General features: G+C 41.3%; 1 non-coding gene across 1 annotated transcript; it reads right to left on the bottom strand.

Annotated features, from left to right (window-relative positions):
• Window positions 1-11312: 11312 nt before the first annotated feature.
• On the bottom strand, window positions 11313-11448 carry LOC116081333. The gene has a single exon (XR_004114830.1). It is a non-coding gene; the product is annotated as a small nucleolar RNA SNORA17 (small nucleolar RNA).
• Between the last annotated feature and the right edge of the window lie 336 nt (window positions 11449-11784).

Below are 11784 nucleotides of genomic sequence, written 5' to 3'. Positions count from 1 at the left end.
ATTGAGGCAACTTTTGAAGAAGGTTACAGGAGCTGCTATTTTATATCATGACTGCTTTTTAAAATTCTTTTGTTTATAGATCTGATAAAGTCCAGATCTCTAATATTTAAGCCCAAGTCCCCTGGACGCTGTAGCTCTTTTCAGTTTTTGCTTATATCAAATTCATTTTCTTTCTTTCTTTTTTTTTTTTTTTGTGGCAAATTGGGCTGAAGAAGCCTGGGGATAAAGTTTGGGAAAGTTTAATAAAATTATTTGCCTAGTTAAAAGGAAGGAAGGAAGGAAGGAAGGAAAGAAGGAAGGAAGGAAGGAAGGACAGTGAATTTATAAACAAATTCTTTATATCAATATAAATAAATTCCTAGGGCATAGTCCCACCTGTAATCCTAGAATCTGGGAGGCAGGAGAATTTGTGGCCAGACTGGGCTATATAAAAAGCTAAGGCCAGCCTGGGTTACATAGTAAAACCTTGGGCTACATAGTAAAACTTTGTTTCAAAAGGTCATAGCTAGGCCTACCTATTTACACAGTCCAGCAACCCCAGCTACTCTGGAGACAGAAACAGGAGTTTTACTAAATTCAAGGTCTACCTGAACTGCAGGATGAGTTCAAAGCCAGAGCACACAGTTCAGTAGACCCTGCCTCTGACTGGACAATGAATCGTGCTGCACACAGTGCCTGTGTATCTTAATATAAGGCTCTGGGTTCAATGTCCAGCACCACAAAAAGTTTCTTAACATGCTAATGTTTTACAGTTATCTTAACTCTGTCATTTATAATCTGATTTGAGAGCATACAGGGCAAAGTATGCATGATAAGCTTTTTGGCTCTAATTTTCACTCTTGCTGGCATGCACATTTCTTTGAAGCTATTCATCATCCATAAGTTATGTTTTTATAATCTTATATGTCCCTAAGTGAAGAGGGACATATATTTCTCTCTGACAGTAAAGTGTCCTGAAGAGTGACAGGACTCCCGATGCTTGCTCTAAGATTCACAGAATATCCTGGAGGTAAGTCCCCAGACTCGTTGTACATCATTTACTCCAAGATGCACCTCAGACCTTTCCAGTTTGATCATTTAATGGCCATGATTCTCCTCTAGATTGTGTAAATGCCAACCTACCATCTCTTATAACTAATATTTTATACCTCAGAGTAATTATCTTATTGCTTTATAGGCAGCTTGTTTCCTTTTATCTAAAGGTTTCTAGATTGTGTATTATGGGCAGTATATGCATGTATCTTTACATGTGTGCACAGATGTGCTCATACACATATGGCAGCCAGACAATGATACTAGATCTTTCTTTTTCTTTTTCTTCTTCCTCTCTCTCTCCCTCCCTCCCTCTCTCTGTTCCTTCCTTTCTTTCCTTCATTTTGTTTTTGTTTTATTTTTCAAGACAGGGTTTCTCTGTGTAGCCCTGGCTTTCCTGAAACTCTCTCTGTAGACCAAGACGGCCTCATACTCAGAGATCTGCCTGCCTCTGCCTCTGCCTCTGCCTCTGCCTCTGCCTCTGCCTCTGCCTCTGCCTCTGCCTCTGCCTCCTGAGTACTGGGATTAATGCCAAGCACCACCACTGCCTGGCCCTCAATGTTGTTCTTAATTGTTGTCCACCTCCTATTTTTGATGCAGGATCTCTCATTGAACCAGAAGCTCACTCACTGTTCAGTTAAACTGATTAGCCAGTGAGACCCTAGTTTCCCCTATTTATTACCCAAATACTGGGATTAAAAATTAACATCAGCACACCTGGCTTTAACATGGTTGCTGTGACTCTAAGCTTAGGTCCAAATGCTTGCACAATACATACTTTATCCCTGGATCACCTCCCTTCCTAGCTTGGCATTTCTTTACTCTTATAAGACATTTCATATTTAGCAAAACACTCCAAATACAACAATACATTATTTATTTTGATTCTATGGACAAGCCAAACAGTTCCTTGCCTTGTTTCATGGAGCACATAATATGCCATTACCTTTAGCTGGATTGTCAGCTGGATGGAAAGATGCATAGTGACCTTACTTATGTGTCTAGTAGTTGGTCCAGGCTGTCAGATAAGGGGATATATAGCTTCTTATCCTTCAGCAGATTACAATGGATTCTTATTTTTGTCACTGTTCCAAGAGAGGACGTTCTCCCAGAAGTCATGGCTTCCATCAAATTCTGTCAGTCACAGCAGAGTCACACAGATTGAAGGAGTGCGGGAAAGACTCTATTTTTCTAGTGGAAGATGCTGCCAGAGTTGTACAATGCTTTTACTGCTACTATCCATCTTTGCATAACTATTTACATCCCTCTTACAAACATCCAATGCTTAACTTCTCCCAAGCTCTCTGAAAGTTTGATGTAACTCAAATACCTGATTCAATAACCCATGTAGACCTGCATCAGATAGGGCCAAAGCCCCTTTTGTGTGGCAGTCGCTATCTAATGATCAATCAACTAAAACAAATCAAGCAAACTTACTTTAACAAGCCCCATAGTAAGTAATTGGGGGAGGGTCTGTTTTCTGTTTCCACTCTTTAGTTCTGCCCTCATAAATTGACTGAGGTGTGATAAGTTAAAAGCACTTTGTGAAATAGTTCTATTTCATGAGCCACATCTCCTGAGCCCTAAACTAGAGGAAGCTTGAGCTGTCCCACCCAGCAGTGTGCACCAGCTGTGTGCCATAGTACTGATGACACATCATTCTGAGTCCAGCTGAGTTTATCGTTGACTTAATCTAAGGGAAATCAGCAGGGGTGGGGGGAAATGCCCAGAAAACAATAATACAGAAATGAGTTTTGAATTGTCAGTCAGACTTGTTCAAGAGACTCCCAAACACTTAAGGCTGAGCTATAGCTGTTGTTGTTGCTGTTGCTGTAGCTGTAGCTGTAGTTGTTGCTGTAGCTATTGCTGTTGCTGTAGCTGTAGCTGTAGCTGTAGTTGTTGCTGTAGTTGTTGCTGTAGCTGTAGTGTAGCTGTAGCTGTAGCTGTTGCTGTAGTTGTTGCTGTAGCTGTAGCTGTAGTTGTTGCTGTAGCTGTAGCTCTAGCTCTAGCTGTTGCTGTAGTTGTTGCTGTAGCTGTAGCTGTAGTTGTTGCTGTAGCTATAGCTGTTGCTGTAGCTGTAGCTGTAGTTGTTGCTGTAGCTGTAACTGTAGCTGTAACTGTAGCTGTAGCTGTTGCTGTAGCTGTAGCTGTTGCTGTAGCTGTAGCTGTAGTTATTGCTGTAGCTGTAGCTGTAGCTGTAGTTGTTGCTGTAGCTGTAGCTGTTGCTGTAGCTGTAGCTGTTGCTGTAGCTGTAGCTGTAGTTGTTGCTGTAGCTGTAGCTGTAGTTGTTGCTGTAGCTGTAGTTGTTGCTGTAGCTGTAGCTGTAGCTGTTGCTGTAGCTGTAGCTATAGCTGTTGCTGTAGCTGTTGTTGTAGCTGTAGCTGTTGTTGTTGCTATAGCTATAGTTGTTGCTGTAGCTGTTGCTGTAGCTGTAGCTGTAGTTGTTGCTGTAGTGTAGCTGTTGCTGTAGCTGTAGCTATAGCTGTTGCTGTAGCTGTTGTTGTAGCTGTAGCTGTTGTTGTTGCTGTAGCTATAGTTGTTGCTGTAGCTGTTGCTGTAGCTGTAGCTGTAGCTGTAGCTGTTGCTGTAGCTGTAACTGTAGCTGTAGCTGTAGTTGTTGCTGTAGCTGTAGCTGTAGCTGTAGCTGTTGCTGTAGCTGTAGCTGTAGTTGTTGCTGTAGCTGTAGCTGTAGTTGTAGCTGTAGCTGTTGCTGTAGCTGTAGCTGTAGTTGTTGCTGTTGCTGTAGCTGTAGCTGTAGTTGTTGCTGTAACTGTAGCTGTAGTTGTTGCTGTAGCTGTAGCTGTAGCTGTAGTTGTTGCTGTAGCTGTAGTTGTTGCTGTAGCTGTAGCTGTAGTTGTTGCTGTAGCTATAGTTGTAGCTGTAGCTGTAGCTGTAGCTGTAGCTGTAGCTGTAGCTGTTGCTGTTGGTTGCCTCACAGTGGTGGAAGGTAAATCCATATTGCTGAAGACATCATTTATTTCGGGCACAGGACCGAGAGGACCTGAGCTGGACCTGAGCTGAACCCCTCCTCCCTGAGGACTAGCTCCCATGGTCACAGAATATGCTTTGAAGGGAGGAAAGCAGACAGCAGTCCTCCCGAGCCTGGGAACTGCAATGATTATCATGGCACAATAACCCTACAGGAGCAATAACACCACACACACCTTAGTGGAAGCCAACAGCTCTCTCACTTGAGATCCACACAAGAGGGAAGCCTGGTTAATTACCCAGGGCTGATGAAGCTACAGATCTTGGAGGAGAACCTACAACTGCCACTTTACTAACCTAGTTAGTAGTTAGCCCTGACATTATATACAGTAGGCAACATGTAATTAATGACACACACATGCATGCACATGTGTGTGTGTTTGTGTGTGTGTGTGTTGTGTGTAGCAACAATTAAAGTTAAAGAGGCAATGAAGATGGAATAGGGGTGATACATGGGAGGGGTTGGAAAAAGGAAAGCAAAGAGGAGAAAGACGTAATTATAATTTCAAAAAAGAGTGTTAAAAAAAGAATCTCTGGTACAAGAGCTAGCATAATTTTGTTAATTTTCAGCTATCTTTTTCCATCTGAAGAGACATAGTTCTTTATTCAGCTCATGACATTACTTTTATATACATTTATAAATATATAAATGTAATAAACATATATAAATATATAAATGTAATATACATGTATAAATATATAAATGTAATATACATATATATATATATATATATATATATATATAACTTTATTATGGCCTTATTTATCTCTGTGTTTCAAGCACCTCTAGTTCCCTTATTATTACTGACCATCCATATGCAGGCTATTTCCATCTCCCACTGCCACTGACTTCTGGCGAACATTTTTATTTTTATTCTCTATCATCCTCCTTTGTGATTTCATCAGAGCTATCATTATCCATAATGTACCACTAGCGTGGATGTCGGTTCTTTATTGACCTACCAGGTAAAGACAATGTGTATCCCCTGGTTAGGATTCTGATTACATGAGCAACTGTAAAGGAATGATTGTTAAACTCAGCGAGGAAATCTGAGCATGACCTGAGTAGTGGTTGCTTCTAGAAAGTATTGCCAGTCTTACTGGGCGTGATATCAAACTGGCAAAAGAGAGGAATAAAGAAAGTCTTCATGGATCGGAGACAATACAATATTTTCAAATAAAATCATGTTAGGTTTTAGGTTTTGCTCTAAAATAATCCAATCAAAAACTGAGTTGAGGGAGAGAGATTTGAAACTGATTCACAAAGTGTTAATAATTATCTCAACTGGGCAGTGAGTAGATGATGACTTTTATATCAATCTATGTATTCTGGGTTTTTTTAAAGGCCTGATTGTATGCAGTTAAATAGAAACTTAATGTGTATCACTCACTCCCTTGTTATTTTTTCCCTTATGCTGCCCTGCTTTAGTATTTCTGCATCTCGATGACCCCCTTTCCACCTGTCTCCTGTTTTATTCTCATGTATTATGTCTTATTTCAGAAAAAGTTTAAATCTTCCTTTTTATCTCCCTAAATTGATATACCACCCTCTCAGAAAGTCTTTTCCCACCACACGTTCTCCTTAACTGTCTTGAGGCCACCTTCTCCAGTTTGTACTTTTCAGCATCCATCTCTATCCCCCAAGCTAGTTATCCCTTTCTGGGCATGAGCCCTGGAGGTACAGATTTGCTCCCCCCACAAACAACATCAGGGTACATGTTTCCTTCTTGCCACCTGGGTTAGAGTTTCTATTTTGGTCCAAATTTGGTTAATATAAAATTTGTTAGCCAGGTCATAGGGTGCAGGAGAAGGATGCAGAAAGACTGAAAGCTCTAGGCAGAGGAATCCCTCCTCCCGCAATCCCTCCAGTGTGACTAATGAAGCTACTACATTGGAAGATGAAAGCTAATACCCTGCTTCTATCTAGCCAGTTATTCATGTGAGATGCAAGTGGTTTGCAATCTCCTCAATGGCTGCTGCCAGCTCTGTGGGTCTCGGGACCCAGACACTTAACCAGCCCAGCCTGTTCTCAGAGGTTTCCTATGGCCACTCCTTTTAATAAATGCTGATTTGCACAAGTGAAACGGAACCTAAGTGGGCTCCATGGAAACAAACACTTCTGTGATGGCTTTGTGTCAACTGGCTTTGCTGAACTCAATTTCCAGAACTTTTTTCCCCCGTATGTTTGTGGTTTGTGTCAGCTCCACAGACATTCTTGTTTGAGGTTTAAGGGGCAAATGTGGAGCTTCAACCACCTTAAAAACTCACACACACACACTGTCAGTCACCCTGCAGCTCACCTTTTGCTGGATCTCTATCTTCTGAATTCTCTCTAAGCTTCACCAGCTCCCAGGACAGGAGTTTAGCTCCATGACTGAGGGCACCGGCAGGAGACCTATGCCATCAAAGCTTAGTGAAAATGACTCAGATTTCAGTTCATCCCTGAAGGCTTCACATCTTCACATGTTACCTGGGCCAGCTTGCCCTTTCCCTCCTGCACATTACACTTGTCTTTCTTCCTCTACAGGTTAGATTAGGAACTTCAAATTCTAATACCAGGTGAAAATAATAGCCTTATAGAGACTTACAGGCTAGTTTTTGTAATAGATGTCAAAGCCCTGTAAAACAATGCTGTGTGCATATTGTGTAATGTATATTATATATTTCAGTTAACCAAAATCCTATGATGCAAGAGAGGGATACAGAAATACTGAAAGCTCTAGGCAGAGGAATAAAAATGGGTTATGTGTGATATACGCTATATTACATACGGAGTATGCAACTCAGTTGACCTAACATCCATCTGCTGGTCTATTGTTTATCACCAATTTAGTACCTATTTAATCTGTATGCCTTTATATTCTATGTTTCTTAGTGGTCTGGATTCTTGTATTAAATCTCAAAAATAAAAAATAAAAACAAACAAACAAAACAACAGCAAAAAGAAAAATTAAGGTCTTTTCAGGTAATAAGAGGACAGATGTCACCACCAATCAGATTTAAACTACAAGGTGTTTAAGGAAGTTCTGAGGAAAACAGGGTTCACCCAAAAGAATGAGGAGTGCCTCAGAACGTTAGTTTATGAGTAAGTACAAAAGGTGGGTTTTTTAAATAATCGATTGTTTTCTGCATACATAGAAATAAAACATACAACAGCACAAAATTTTAATAATCGATTGTTTTCTGCATACATAGAAATAAAACATACAAATTGCTTGAAGGAAAGGCAAACCACACTTCTGTAAGCCATTTACATGGCACGTGAAGTGTTGTTTGAAAGTAAACTACAAGAGGCCTGGAGAAATAGTTCAGCAGTTAGGAGCACTGGCTGCTTGCCCAGGTCTGATTCCAGCAGCCACATGGTGGCTCACAAACATCCGTAACTCCTGTTCCAGGGATCCAATGCCCTCTTCTGGCCTCTGTGGCATCGTATGCACACACGGTGCCCATGCATATGTGCAAATAAAATACCTATATACATTAAAAATATTTTTTAAAAAGAAAGTAAACTAAAGTAATTTACAGAGTAAATTAAAGATGCTCTTTTTGTTTTTCCCGAGACAGGGTTTATCTGTGTAACAGTCCTGACTGTTCTGGAACTCACTTTGTAGACCAGACTGGCCTCAAACTCTCAGAGATCTACCTGCCTCTTCCTTCGGCGTGCTGAGATTAAAGGCATATGCCACCACACCTAGTTCTAGAGATGCATATTTTAATGTTATCATTTGTAAGAAGAGTGACAGAAATGACAATGACAACATTAAAACATAATACTTTAAATTCTCAAGTAATAGAAAATGGCTGAAAAGAGAAAGAAAAGAAAAGAGAGGAGAAAAATATTAAATGAATGCTAGTTTGATAATATTTGAAATTACCATAAATACAGCCAGAGCTGAGATGGAGCTCAGTGATAGAACATTTACTTAGCAAGTACAGAGCCCTGGGCTCAATCATTTGCACTATAAGGCAAAAAAGTCCAAATATGTGTATGTGTGTGTGTATTCACATATACATTATTAAATATTATACCATATATATTTATACATATATTATATATACACATAATATGTATATATATATATATATAACCAACACACAAAATCTCTTAAAATCTGTTAAACCAAGAAATACCTTTATTTAGCAATAGCAATTAAGATATTTGTGCCAACAATAGTAATAATCTTGATTGAGGACTGGAAACAAATTGTGAGTGGGAAATTCCTTTTTGGTGTCTAACAATACGAAGCATAAAGCTGTGTGTTGGCTATGTGCTTTTGATCGTTTATCTGATGCCCCACGTGCTGCTGCAGGGGTGTGCCTGCTTTTATTTTTCTCCACTCTGCTACTCAGATTGGACGCTTTCTATTGATCTGTTTTTAAGTTGTTCCACTGTTTCCAATTTTTCTCTTCAGCTCATACAGTGATTTATCTTTTTTATCTAAGGTGTTACAGTTGTTTAGTTGCCAAATTTCCACTGGATTTTTAAAACAGATACTATTTACTTGATAATATTCCCTATTTGTTTAGTTGCTATTGAAATATTTTGGTTTTGGATATAAATATATTGGAGGAGGCTGGGATGATAAGGAAGGAAAGAGAGAGGACACATTTTAATACACTTTCCTGCTATTTCCAAATCTTGGTCATCTTGAGGTATGTTTTGATTAATTGTATTCTCTTATCTTAGGAATTATTTCTTGTTTTGTATCCCATTTTTATTACAACATGCCATTATGACAAATATATTTTAGAATACCTGAATTTTTCTATTCTAGGATGTTAGATATTCTTTCTGCCTCCAACTATAACATTTGATATTTCACATAAGTGCACTGGCTCTTTGGCTTTGTCTTTCATGTGCCCTGTGCTAGACCCTGCACATGAGACAGCTTGTGGAGGTAATTCTCACCTAGTGAATGCTTCCTCCACTCATTGTTATGCCTGCTTTGAACAACTTCCTGGTGCCTTCAAGTAATGATGGGTGTGCATGTGCCTGTGTGTATGCGTGTGTGTATGCATGTGTGTGTGTGTGTGTGTGTGTGTGTGTGTGTGTGTGTGTGCCCTAGGCTATGTAGCTGTTATCTTGGAAGGGCCTAGCCTGGTATAAGGTGTTTTTTTTATTATTGTAATCAGAGCATCCACTCAAACATATACACTTATAACAAGTGTTTGATGCTTCTTGTGCACTCTGAAGTTTGAGAGCTGCTGTGTTAGACGAACTTCTGTGTTTAACTTTGTCTTCTGAGAAGTTATTTTCCTTACTCCAAAGAAGAAGTTCAGCTCTTTAGGTACATTAGTCACTCTCCTTAAAAGCTGTAAGAAAGTACTCTAAACCTGGTGGCAATATTTTCCCAGGAGTGAGTTTGTTCAATGCTATTTCCACAAAGTGATGGGCAATTGTTAGTTGAAACTCAGTGAAGCATTGTAAGAGTGGAAATAGCAGTGCTAGCTCATACTACCTTGCCTTTAAATGTGGAAATGTAGAAATCCAGTAACATAAAAATACCTGGATGACTCCCTAAAATGGTAACGAAATTTGTGTATATAGTTTGATAGAGTAATTTTATACACATTAAAGTTTAAGAGTTGGGCTAGGAGAAAGGAGGAGCAATACAAAAGTCCGAGTAGTAATCAGATTTCAAATTATCTTTCTGTCAAATAACTCTCAGGTTCTAAGATGTAAATGGTAGATAGGCAGAGACTGCTCTTTGCTTGTTTGTGTCCCCCTGCCTCACCTCCCCCCCAGTTTCTGGGGTTATAAGCCATATCTAGCTGAAGGTTCTTTAATGTTCCTCTTCAATTAGACCATGACTTCTCTTCTATTTTAGAATTCATGTTCACAACAAAATCCTTCTCTGGTACTTATTAACTACATAATATTCATCAATCTGTGACTTGGTTTCATCTAAAACCTGGAAAAATGGGCCAGTGAGATGGCTCAGTGGTTCAGAGCATGTTCTGTTTGTGCACTTCCCTCATGCCTGCCTTCTGCCCTTTCAACCTCTTCTCCAACAGGGGAAAGAATCCCATTGTGAAGCTGTAGCGTGGCTCACAATATACCCTTTTGCCTATACTTCTTTGCCTGCAAATGTCCATTGCAATGCTCATTGGTCTGGTACAAGGATTCTGGCTTCTGCTACACTATCAATACTGGATCCTTACTGGGACTCCCCTCAGATATCCTGTTGGTGCCCTGTGTCAAGGAGATCCTGTAGTTTGGGATCTATACAACTGGCCCCTAATGTACTCCAGCAGTTCATCCATGGGGTAGATGTTGGAGTGGGCCAATTCAAACCCCTGACACTGGGCCGAAGAGGTATCTGAGCTGGTTGGCTATGGGCTCTACTGCTCTCATGACCTTGGGGCCAGCTCACCAGCAATCCTCGCTACCAGTCTACCCTTCTGCCCAGGTAAGATGCAGGGTCCACTCTCTCAAGTGAAGGGGTTATACATCTCTTCCTTGCCCATGTCACCACAAGGTAGACAAGTATAGGGGGCAGCTTTCCCATGCTTATGCTTACTCATGTCCCCACCACCAGAGTCAACTCTACTGTGCTGCCCAGGCCAAGTACAGGGTCCACTTTCCCAAATGCTGCAGCTGTTGAGGGGCAGGGCCAGCTCTCCTGTTCTCATGCTCCCAGGGCCACCTCTTCCACAGTGCCCAGGTGAGCATTAGGGCCATTTCTGCACAGCCTTCAATATCAACCTGTCCTAAGGCAGCAGACCAGACCAGGGATGTCCTCCTGGCCTTTGGTTGTAACAGATCCCTGCTGTTTCAGGGTCAAGGACCCAGATGTGGCCCCTAGTGGCAGCACAGGCCAGGGCCCTACCATGGTCCCAGGTGGCATCATTGGCTATTCACATCAGGCATTTCCTCACTACCCTTGAGTCTGCAGTTCTGCCTCTCTTCATTGTGCCCATATCCTTCTGTTTCTCTTTCTCTCCCATTTCTCCACCACTTGCTTGCTTCTCTTAGAGGGAACCAGGGTCTCTGAGTGTCTGGGGTTGTCTCAAGAGTGGTCTCAAGAGTGCTGCATTGTGCTCTTGCATTATGGCACGGGGCATGGGTCATCTTGGGGATGGTCTACCCCCAGCCCCATGTGGGTGCCTGACTGATGGTCATCCCAGGTCAGTTCCCTGTCCAGGTCTCATGGTACTGGTCTGGTGGTTGTCTCGGGTGGGTCCCAGGCAGGATTCTTCTAGTCTTTGTCTTTTTTGCTCATAGTCCTGGGAGCTATAGAGGCCTGTGCAGCATGGGACTGGTGGTAGTCTCAGGCTCACTTTGTTCAGGGAGTGTTAGGCTACTAATCACTCAGAGGCTCACAGGTCAGAACACTGAGTGTAGACATAGCCTCTCTCCTCTCTGCCACCTACTGATGTGCATGGGACACAGCAGCCAGCCATGCCTGCAATGTTTTTAGGGGCAGGCACAAACTTTCCAGCTAGGCATGATGATACAAGCCAATAATTTTAGTGCTCACAAGGCTGAGAAGAAGAGTTTAAAGTTGGGCTACATAGTGAGAATCTGTCGTGAAACACAAAACAGTGTTGAGGGGATGATCCAGTGAATAAAGGTATTAAAAAGACTTGTTGTATAAAGCTGATGGTCTCACATTGATCCCTGGAATTCATGGTAGTGGCACATTTCCAAGACAGACAGACAGCACACACACACACACACACACACACACACAGAAAGAGAAAGAGAGAGAGAGAGAGAGAGAGAGAGAGAGAGAGAGAGAGAGAGAGAGAGAGAATATTAAG

This window comes from Mastomys coucha, unplaced genomic scaffold (genome assembly GCF_008632895.1).
Source record: "Mastomys coucha isolate ucsf_1 unplaced genomic scaffold, UCSF_Mcou_1 pScaffold6, whole genome shotgun sequence".
NCBI lineage: Eukaryota > Metazoa > Chordata > Mammalia > Rodentia > Muridae > Mastomys > Mastomys coucha.
The sequence above is the reverse complement of the archived record's forward strand: the minus strand, read 5'-3'. Positions and strand labels throughout refer to the sequence as shown.